General features: G+C 49.0%; 1 pseudogene; it reads left to right on the plus strand.

The window, feature by feature from the left end:
• The window catches only part of LOC119102875 (homeobox protein orthopedia-like), an 87,663-nt pseudogene that overhangs the window by 32,484 nt on the left and 43,849 nt on the right, over positions 1-11,330 (plus strand).

Consider the following 11,330-nt stretch of genomic DNA (forward strand, 5'->3'; position numbering starts at 1 on the left):
CACTGTTGATACGATTTGTTAGTTGCCACTTGTTGTGGTGTTATCTAGGGTGGTCCTAATCCGTTCGTTGCCTGACTTTTCTGATCGGGTCACGCCCGTCCCGCGGACTGATCCACTCCATAAAGTTTTCTAACATGTCAATTGCCAATGTTCGATGCTTCAACTGAAGCAACTGAGTATAGACAATACACCCATGTTTGTTCTATAACGCCGTTTAGTCATTATCTCCTCGGATATTGAGGGTCGATAACTCAACGTAATAACTTTGAACCCATAATTCCTTTTAGCAAGCTTGCTTAATGTCTAGGCCACCGGAATTGCTTCAGATGCCCGTACCTGGCCTGATGCTGTCTATGCACAGTACTGAACGGATGCAGGTAGCCGAAACCGCGCGCTCCCTCTTCTGACTGCCACCATCCGTACAGGCCACCAGGGGACCCTGAACAACCTGGAGTAAGGGCGCACCCACCAGGCAGCGGTCTGGCTCAGGCGGCTGACAGTACCTTGAATCGCTCATGGAGTTGACCTAAACCCCGGACTCGACACAGTTTGAACTCGCTGGAGGGCCTGGACTGGCTAGAGTCTCACGAGACACCGGCCTGGTTCTTGCCTTCGTAAGAGACCCGAGCGTGATGGAGGATCCGGGCTCACTGGAATCACACGTCACACTGAACGTGCCCTGGGACTTGACGTGGGACCTAAACCCGCTGGAGAACTTGGGCTCGCAGCAGTCACACGAGGCCCTGATCTGACCCTGAACTTGACAGGAGGCCTGAACTCGCTGGAGGACCTTGGCTCGCTGGAGTCGCGCGTGACGTTGACGGAGAGCCAGCCGACGGCAGGCCAGAAGCAGAAGCGACACCGCACGCGCTTCACGCCCGCCCAGCTGTCGGCTCTGGAGAGTCACTTTGCGCGCACCCACTACCCGGACGTGTTCCTGCGGGAGGAGATTGCCTCGCGCACCGGGCTCACCGAGGCGCGCGTACAGGTCAGTCAGCGGCTTCCTCAGGCAGCTCACCAGTCGGCAGCCACCTCAGATAGCTGGTCAGAGTATTAGCCACCTCAGAGAGCTGGACAGTTGTCAGCCACCTCGGACAGCTGGCCAGTGAGCAGCCGCCTCAGACAGCTGGTCAAAGTATTAGCCACCTCAGAGAGCTGGACAGTCATCAGCCACCTCAGACAATTCACCAGTCGGCAGCCACCTCAGACAGCTGGTCGGAGTATTAGCCACCTCAGAGAGCTGAACAGTGTCAGTCCCTCAGACAGCTGGCCTGTCAGCAGCCGCCTAAGACAGCTGGTCAGTCAGCAGCCGCCGCAGACAACTGAGCTGAGGCTGAGCTGAACGTCGAGCCTCCGTATGTTACTGCGCCCACTGCCCAAGCAAAACAAAACGCAAAGCTGGCTATTTGCCTACGAAGTTTTCTATGCCCTGACATGCCCCTGTTTAGACCACGGCGCATTGTATTCAAGGTTAGTTTCGGAAAAGTGGACAACGGCTGCATCGCGGTCTAGTGTACCATACTGCTGAGATCGCCTATCGCATTGCCGGCAGCGCATTCGCCCACACCGCGCAATTGGTTTCGCGTCTTGATCTACCCTGGTTGCCGAGGTTTGACAACAACGCTGATAACATCGTAAACAGGCGAATCCACAGTGTACGCATTACAGCGCATGACCGAATGCAAGCAGCATCCTACGCTGATGCCAATGTTGTCCCGCTCTCTCTCTCGTCGTCTGTGTTGGCCTCTTGTCACGGCGCCGCCAGTCCGTCCTGATCGAGACCTTGCTGCCGGTCCGTCCTGATCGAGACCTCGCTTCGGTCCGTCCTGATCGAGACCTTGCTGCCGGTCCGTCCTGATCGAGACCTTGCTGCCGGTCCCCTGATCGAGACCTTGCTGCCGGTCCGTCCTGATCGAGACCTTGCTGCCGGTCCGTCCTGATCGAGACCTTGCTGCCGGTCCTCCTGATCGGACCTTGCTGCCGGTCCGTCCTGATCGAGACCTCGCTTCGGTCCGTCCTGATCGAGACCTCGCTTCGGTCCGTCCTGATCGAGACCTCATTTCGGTCCATTCTGCTTGGCACCTCGTTTCGGTCGGTCCTGGTCGGGACCTCGTAAGGTTCCGTCCTGGTCGGGACCTCGTAAGGTTCCGTCCTGGTCAGGACCTCGTAAGGTTCCGTCCTGGTCGAGACCTCGCTTCGACCCGTCCTGATCGGGTCTCGCTTCTTCCGTCCCGGTCAGGACCTCACTTGGTCTGTTTTAACCAGGACCTCGTTTCGGTCCGCGCAATTTGGTTCTTTGATCTTTGAACGTAAGGGTGATCACATGTGTGCTAGTTCAAATTGTAGTGTCTTAGGCAAATCACGTCTTGGAAAATATCTTGCAAACCAGTACGCAACGCTTTATGCAGCACAGCTTTCAAGCAATAGCGCTTCTTGTCCCTGATAGCTGCAAGAAGATGCGACTTGTGGCTGCAAAGATCAAAGCTTCTAAAGCGTTGACGGCTAAGCGGGGTCGTGATGGGCCGCTCAAGATGAAAATGTTGTTGGACCTAAACTGACCTCTGCAGTCGGCGCGCCCTGAAACACCATGAGCTGAACAGGCTATCATGGCTTAAGTAACAGACGCTCGGCTGCCGGCTTCGCTCGTAATCATGGCTTGTGGATAAATGCTGGATGACATACAGATGTTATAAAAGGTACATCTCCAGTTCTCTGAGCAATACTCTACGGATGTCCATTCCCAAACTGCATTAAGGAAAAATCGGGCAGAAATCACCGTAGGGAAGTGGTATGTCAACCAGAACTCACGCCCCCATCCATGTAAAGACAGCTGGCATCGACTCATTAGTAGGCCGTTGTCATCACGACATCCATTCGTGGGCTGAATATTTGTCTCCGCGGACCGATCTTTTATCGAAAGCACACCCGGGATAAATCGGTCGCAAATATGGACCGAGAAAAGCGAGAAATTTTCGCGCGATAATAATCGCAGTATGCTGCAGCTGTTTTCAGCTTTTCTACGCATAGATCGGCAACATGCTTACCTTATCTAACGTTGACCTTGCCTGTAAGACTCCGACAGCTCTGATAAGATGGTCATGCTGTTTCCATCCGCATATCTTTCGAAAACCTATATCTTTCATCTCCGCACTATACCGAGCGACAGAGCTCCGCCGCTGAATGCATTTGAGTAAAACTGGGGAAACTTGGTCCGCGAAATGCAGAAAATTTATACCTGAAACCTGTCGCTGCGCTGGGCACATACTTAAACATAACATTGGTAATATCATGTCCATTTCTTACCAAATATCATCCTGTGAGCAGGTATATACGTTATGCTTTGTCATGCCAACTTCCTCAGATGCTATGCCATTTTGAAAATAAGGATAGGGTTTTTGATAACATAGTACAGGCAGATCGGAACTGACAGAAATAGACTACAGTGCGCGAAGCACGTGGTGGCCCAGGTAAAGGCTAACCGACGATCTCATTATGAATGACGAGCGTGTCTGTCGCACAATCGTGACTGTGGTGGTATTCGACTGTCAATGCCATGGTAAAACACAGTCAGCGACACTGTAGCAGTGATCAAAAATCACACATCCGGCAAATCGTGAGGGAGTACAAAAGATGATCCAGATGGGCACCCTGGTGGTCCAAGATGCGCAGCAGCTGAACCTGCCGCAGGTGGTCGATCGGTTGTTCGATCTTGTCGAAGGTGATGCGTCGCATCTCAAGTCCGAAGGTGGCCTTGACCTCCTGAAGGTTCGCTGGATTGTTCACGTGGTCGTGGGTATTGAGGTCCCTTCCATAGTATGGTGTCCATAGCCGACAGGTCGGGCGAGTAGGAAGTCATAGCACGACACTTTTAAGTCGATGTGCGTTCTAGGGAAATGCTCCTCCAACCAATGCAGTGAAATTCGTGCCATGTGCGGTGTAACCCTGTTCTGATGGAGGCACTCGTCATCATGACCGACCTGGTGAGGATCCCAAGACCACCCAGATGGGTATCAGAGCGGTGGCGATGTATCGCTCTGAGGTAGTTTTGGCAGGGTTCTCATTCTCGTCCAGGGGCATCTTCTGAGTCACGATTTGACAAATATGAAAGCGCAGATGATTGCTGGTGTTTTGATCATGCTTTGCTACTGTAGACCACTGTAGATCATGTAGATCATTTCAGGCTCACCACAGTCTTGATTGTGCGAGGAACACATTTGCACCGTTGAGTAACGCATGGCCTAGCTTTTATCGGGACCACACCGATGGGCGGGAAAGATAGACACAGCATGTCTATTTGTGTTACCTTCCGACGACTTATTTGCGAATTTGACACTGTTATGCTGTTCAGGCGAAAACTGACGGCAAAATCTGGAGACCTCACTCAACGCACCGGGCAGCGAATCTCACGGAAAAGAAGGGATGTTTTAGTACGACTTCGCTCACCCGACAGGCGACATGGGGCACAAGTGCACTCACAGAACACAGTCATAATGCGTATGATGGAGCGGCCATGAGCTTTTATTAAATATTTAATCCGAGCCTTTTGTTTCGATGTATTTCTGGGATGTTCACGCTGCGCGCTGTTTGAAGATGATATCAGAAGTGAATGCCTTCAGCTCCGAGGTTTTCAGCATAAGTCGAAAGCTCTTGCGTTGAGTTAATCATCTTCAATACAGGGATAAAAAAGACTACCAATTTACAGGATATGATCGGTGACAAAAATGAACACGTTTGCGAGTTATTTTGTGACAAAATGCGAGAAGAAATCACAACTACAACACGCCAAACCCATTAGAGGAAACTCACAGCTTAGTATTGGTACGTACTCACTAACGCTTACAGGGTGAGCTTGTGTGGAGCACATGCCGAAACATTGACGTTTCGCTGGAACAGCAGGTTGAGGAGCCACAGAATGCCTCCAAATGTGATAGCTTGAATCAGGATAACTTTTTGACAAGTGTTAGAGATGTACTGCAAACTATGCTATGTCACAGATGAGCGGTAGCACTGATTTTGTTTGGCGAGCGCGGCGGGCTTTATTTCAGACACTGCAGCTATAAACATAGCCTATGACTGTGATGCGAAATACAACAGAAATTCTCAGCCTTAATGTAAAGCGGTTTATAGAATCAAAACGAGTGTTAAACCAATAACAAAGCGGGAAGAGTGATGAATAAACTCTGCAAGACCTCTTTCTCCAACACTGGTATTGCCCTGTATGTGGTGACATAGAGCATGGGGTGTGTTATGTGCCATTCATGGTTGTGATAAGGCCGCTCACCAAACATGTTCTCGCCTTTCTTCGTATATTTGAAGTCTTATGTTTAAACAAAATGCACGCGCTCACCGGCCTTAAGGGGACATTGCATATTCGTGGGACTTTGAACTGAAATAGCCATCTATCAGATCATTCGGTGCGGTTTACAGTGCTGCTCTTCTTAAGACCTAAACCTCCCTAGCTTCTGAAAACACGCCTGCTAAAATGCGCGGACTATTTCGAGGGGGGGGGGCGAGCTATCTCAAGATTACGCAGGCACCTACGAACCCATAATAACATAATTCAAATCCTGTCATTCGATTAGCCATGCGGTGATCTAGGCCCATACACATGTAATTGTCTAGTCGTTCATATGTGGCGTTCGTGAGTACGGTTTCCAGATATAAGGACCGTCAATCGGCTCTTAATCAAGGTTGTGCAAGATACATTGACGTAATCAAACAACGACGCAATGGGGAGCATGTTCGCTAAACAGAGAAATTTTGCTGCCTGGAACAATCTTTTCCTAGAAATGTTCCAGAAGTAATCTTATTTCATCTTAGCTAATGCTTTATTCAATATCTTCAAATGTGGAAGATTCCATTTAACCACTGCCTTCTCAGTAAGTTGAAGGTCTGCACTTCAACATAAGAACTTCAAACTCAGCGCTGGTTACGTGGGTCCTGACCCCATTATCCGATCTACAATTACGGCTCAATGGCAGAATTTGTTTGCGAGAGCATAACGTGCCGCTATGCTCGACCCGGTTCGTCCTGCCTCCTGATGTCCAGGAGTGAAAGTGCCAGCGTCCTCCGCTTGCCTCTGCAGCCACAGCTCAGGTATCCAAAAACTACAATCCTCCTGGATCAGCAGGGCTTTTGACGCTATTATCTTAACAAACTGACGATTGTACGTTATTCTAGCTAGCCAGCTCTTCACGACATGAACACAACCAACAACTGCGCACATCCTTACGCTGAACCCAAAGCATTACCGCGCGGCGGGCATTTGCGCCCATCTGTCTCGAATGACACGACGCTTTAAAACGCTGCGTAGTAAGCTGATCACATTTCCCGTGGGATGCCGCGGCCGTCTGAGATTCTTACAACTAGTAATAAGCCTATTTATCTGGTATTTTGTACCATTTAGCATGTGAAGTGAGTCTTTGCTGACAAATCTGCGAAAGACACTGATCTGAGAGGCCTTGGAAAAGCACTGTGCCACCACTAATCTGTGACGTCAGCACTGATGCAGTATAAGTTGTTTTTTCTGGTACCTGCTAAAAATATCCTGATTAAAGCTATTACGTTCGGCAGGATATTATGGCTCAACTTGCTCATAGAGCGAAACGTTAACGTTTCGACATGTGCTCTACACATGCTCACGCTGCAAGCGTTAGCGAGTACAGGCCAATACCAACCTTTGAGTTTCAGCTGGCTGGGATGGTCTGTTGTGATATGTTCTGTCTGTTGAAATTTGTTTTCATTTTTGCAGTTTTGTTTCCACTTGCATCGCAAAAGCCTCAGTTTTAGTCACCTACAATATCCGGTAAATAAGAAACTTTTTCCTCCCTGCTGATGCCACCGGACCTTTAACACAGCCGCTGCCACGGAGCGCGGGCTGTCTCAGCCAGGTACAAACAGAGAACGTCCAAAGCGACTTGAACCCACCCCGTCACGGGTGGGTGAATTGGGGAGCAGGTGCCTTAACCAACTGGGTTAGTGGGATAGACTGAAGTCATTTTGGGACGAGATGGTTTAAAGTTCGGCTGGACGGTATATCGCTTACCTGGTTGTGCTACAAAAAGCCGAAGAATGAAATCAACGTATTTTGTTCAATGCGTTTAAGAGTAATAGGAAAGTTGGGGTGGTGTTGGTCGATTTTGGGGCAGAAATCTGACAACGAGTACAGCTTCCAAACGTCGATTTTTCACAATATAGCGATTGGTTTCTTGACAACGTTGCTTAACTAATGCCTCTGGTATTCTGAAGGTCAATATTTTCAACCTGAAAACTCCCAACTTGAAGCATCATGAACCCAAGAGACCAAGGACTTTCTCGCTGATATTAACTTCCAATACGTGTCAAAGCATTGGTCACGCCAATGGTTAACGCGACCACTCGGTGAGAGAAAAGCCTTTGCTTATGGCTTTGTCTTTCCAGTTATTGACACGTCTGCTGGAAAGGTCGAACCAGCTCAGTTTCACTAATATGTATATATATATATATATATATATATATATATATATATATACACATGCATAGATGTAGATATGTGTATAAATGGATCCTGGCAGAATGCAAACATGACATTTAGTTTACAATTGTCAGGCCACGTCATTCTGCATAAATCCGTCTTTTTACGCCTCCGTCCATCTTCGGTGAACGAAAAAGAACAAGTTTCATCGAGCACATACGGTCGATTAACCACACTGTTTTTTTCTACGCTTACACACAATTCTAAGCTATTAGCAAAAACGCGGTTTTCTTTTGACTTTAAGCGGAAGTTCCTCAGAAGTGAAACAATTTTGAAATCGACCACATGTTCCTGACAAGGTTTTATATTAACATCAAGAACATCAGTAAGAGAGGCCCGAACTCTGACAAATCATGTCTGAGAGGTAGGTAAGGTCAACGTTATTGGTTCAGCTGCCAACCAGATTTAGATAGTGACCCCTGCTGCAATAATTTTACATTACAAAGTTTTTTAATTAAAAAGTAAAACATGACGATTACATTAAACGGGATTTACCAGAGTGCATCGGATGTGGTAGTTAATATTAATAAGCACTGCGAATGGAAAATTATTTTACTTGATATGCCAAATTGGTTGTCAGAGAACGTACATATACCAATGTGCTTGATTTTACTCCAATATTTGCATTTAACTACTTTGTTCGGAGCATGCGAGCCAAAAAGGATTGAGAAGGAGACCGATTTTCTTTCATGCTATTTCGAACATTGCGCGATCAGAAATTTTGCAAACATTTGATACGAGGATGTCATCGGTCTGCTCTGAAGGGGTCAAGATGCTTATCGAGTTGGAGCGTATGCCTGACGCCGGATTTGGTGCCTCGGAAGCCGCCATGTCTTGATGATACTCAAACATTGGCAAAATGATTTGAGTGTCATGTTGGCAAAACAAAAACGCGAGCGTGTCGTTTGCTTCCATGCTGACAGGGAAGCGCGACATGATAACTAAGCCTCGCAGGACCTCGCATGGATGACGGGGTGCGATCTCTACCCATATAGACCGGGACGTGATGTGTGTGTCGCACGCGCGCGAGGGACGTATCTGGCGATTTTTTATTTGTTATTTTTTGCCCGCGCTGCCTCGCACTTCATGACAAATGAATTATTCCTGCACAAGACATAATGCAGTGGCGCAACAAACAAGAACGGACAGGAGGGTGCGCACGATTTACACGACTCGGAAAAATGTCGAGGGCTGCAAATGGTCGGGCGGTGGGATGTCACCTCAGTATTGCGCTCCGAGCAAGACACCTGTCAGCAGCTGACGGTGTAGGAGGCCGGGGCCATTGCCGTGACATTGGTCGCTGGCCGCCTTATATACGCGGTGGTGAACTTGACAGAAGCGTCTTAATCAATACAGATGTGGGATAACAGCAGCCTTTTTGTCACAGAAACGCAAATATTATAGGGAATGTTCTACATTTGAAGATATTGGAGCAAGCAACAGATGTGATGAAATATGCTTCTTACAGCTATTGGTATACATTTAAGTGGAAAGGACTGCCCCTGAAAACACAATTTCTCCATTTAGCAAATATGATCAACAATACGTTATTGTTTGAATGTGTCGTCGTACCTTGCAAAACATCGCTTGACCCGCCGGCTCACTGCCGTTATATCTGGAAATCGTGCTCACGAACGACAGATATGAAGGACTCGACAATTATATTCTGCTTGGCCTTGATCTCCGCAAGGCCATTGGATTGACACGATTAAATGATGTTATTATGTCATCATGAATGCCAAGGTGGCTTTAAGAAGTCTGCACGAAATAGTCCGCGCAATTTTACGGGCGTTTAGCTCAGAAATTAAAGTGGCTTAGGTGAAGGACAGGAAGCTAGAAGTTTAGAAGTTTAGTTAGAAGGGCAGGGCCGTGAACTGCACCGAATGATCTTTAAGACGGCTACTTCAGTTGAAGCCGCATACAAATATAGATCCCTCCCCCTAAGGCACACTTCTTAAAATCATATTCCCATGTCACCATGTGCAGTAAAATGCTGGTGTTATGGGATTGGAAACTTTCTGAGGCCTTGTAACGTAAGTGCACAATTATCCAGCTTTGCAAACATTCAGCAATTCGTTGTCGCGTAACGAGTGCTTTTCGCTGTTGTTGATTATTTAATGAAAAATGACGTATATCATGGAGTGTCTTCTTATGGATGCTATGCTTATATACATGTGAACTTTTGGGGCAGTGGGCAATTCTACCTCTTCGAACGTAGATGCTCTCATAACAGGCAGATGGTGTGTGCTTTCATTCGTCTCCACTCAGTGAATAACAGCAGGCAGGCAGTGGCCCGATCGGCCTGACCTCCGAGTTCTGCAGCCATTACTGAATGTACCCTGCGGCGAGCGTCTGACGAAAATTGCCTTTATCAGCAAACCAGCAATCGCCACGCTGCAGTTATTAGCGACGATCAGCTGGAGACGCTGTCTGTGTGGGCCAGATGCGTGGCTGCTCGCCTAGCGCCGCATTCGTGCTATTCTATCTATTCGGTTTGTCTACTCCAGTCTTGTTTGATGTTCAGCTTACGCCCTTTCCTCCACGAGGTCTGCTGGCCTCAACCTCGCACCCCATGGCCTGCCGTCGTCCAGTTTTATGACGCTGGTGGGCACGAATTAACAGTAGCAATTACTTGTTAAAATGCCCATAAAAATCGCCGGCGCTGTGAACACACTGGTGGCAAACATGCTCACCACCACGGTCGACGCTCGGTGCTCGCAGCAAAAACATCAGCAGTCTCGGCCGCAGCAGACATATCTTGTGAAAGCGAGATGCTGGGCTTTGCTGGAGAAACAGGCTGCCGCTGAGCACTACGGCAATCAAACACCATCGATCTCTGCACCGATAAGGAAAGGAAATCTCCCCTACCCGAACAGCCGCGGTTTTCAACATCAAACAAACCATGCCCATCAACATCCCTGGCACATTATCGGGCATGCAAACCATGCCCCGACCATGAGCATACACCTGCGTGCCGGCGGCGCCTGGTGAGCGCCCGGTGAGCGCCCGGTGAGCGCCTCTGTGTCACGCGGACCAGCTCCCGCACCGGCGCTCCGGGCGGCCCGACTCCGGCGGCCGCTGTGCACGTGTCCGGCCCGGGGCGCCGCCGTTTTACGGTGTGCTAAGTGGCCGCGCATGCCGCACTGCTCGGAGGAATCCGGCGACGGTCGCCTGGCGCCTCGACCGCCCTCGACCTCGTCTCGACTCGACCACCATGGCGCGCCGGGCCGCCGCTGGTCGGATGACGGCAATGACTGAGTCCAGCCCGGCTTGTTTGGTGCGGGTGATATGGACAGATAAAAGCTTCCAATTGTTTTCTCATCACGCAAAATATTACCCAAGACGCGCTTTGCGGAAAGTTAGTTTACTGGCCCAGACTCAGCAGTTTATTCGCTCCATCACATGTTCTTGGCTGTAGTGGCATCCCGACAGGAACATTAAGCGGCAGGCTGGGTGCATTTACACGATTAATGAGAGTCATTCCCAGAACTATAGACAGGACACAACCGGAGTAAGGGAGAGACGAGATGAGAGAGAGAGAGAGAGAGAGAGAGAGAGAGAGAGAGAGAGAGAGAGAGAGAGAGAGAGAGAGAGAGGAGAGAAGAGAGAGAGAGAGAGAGAGAGAGAGGAGAGAGAGAGAGAGAAGGGGAGAGAGGAGAGGATAGAGAGAGAGGGGAGGGAGACTAAGAGAGAGGAGGGGGTGGGGGGGGAGAAGACTTTGCGCACAAAGATTTGGGTGCAGGGACTCGCGATAGAAAGAGGGAAGAGATTTGCATCTCTGTGTCGGAAAATTTGCGAAAAATTCTGCGATATGAAA

This window comes from Pollicipes pollicipes, unplaced genomic scaffold (assembly GCF_011947565.3).
Source record: "Pollicipes pollicipes isolate AB1234 unplaced genomic scaffold, Ppol_2.1 Scaffold_5724;HRSCAF=6776_pilon_pilon_pilon, whole genome shotgun sequence".
In the NCBI taxonomy this organism is placed as follows: domain Eukaryota; kingdom Metazoa; phylum Arthropoda; class Thecostraca; order Pollicipedomorpha; family Pollicipedidae; genus Pollicipes; species Pollicipes pollicipes.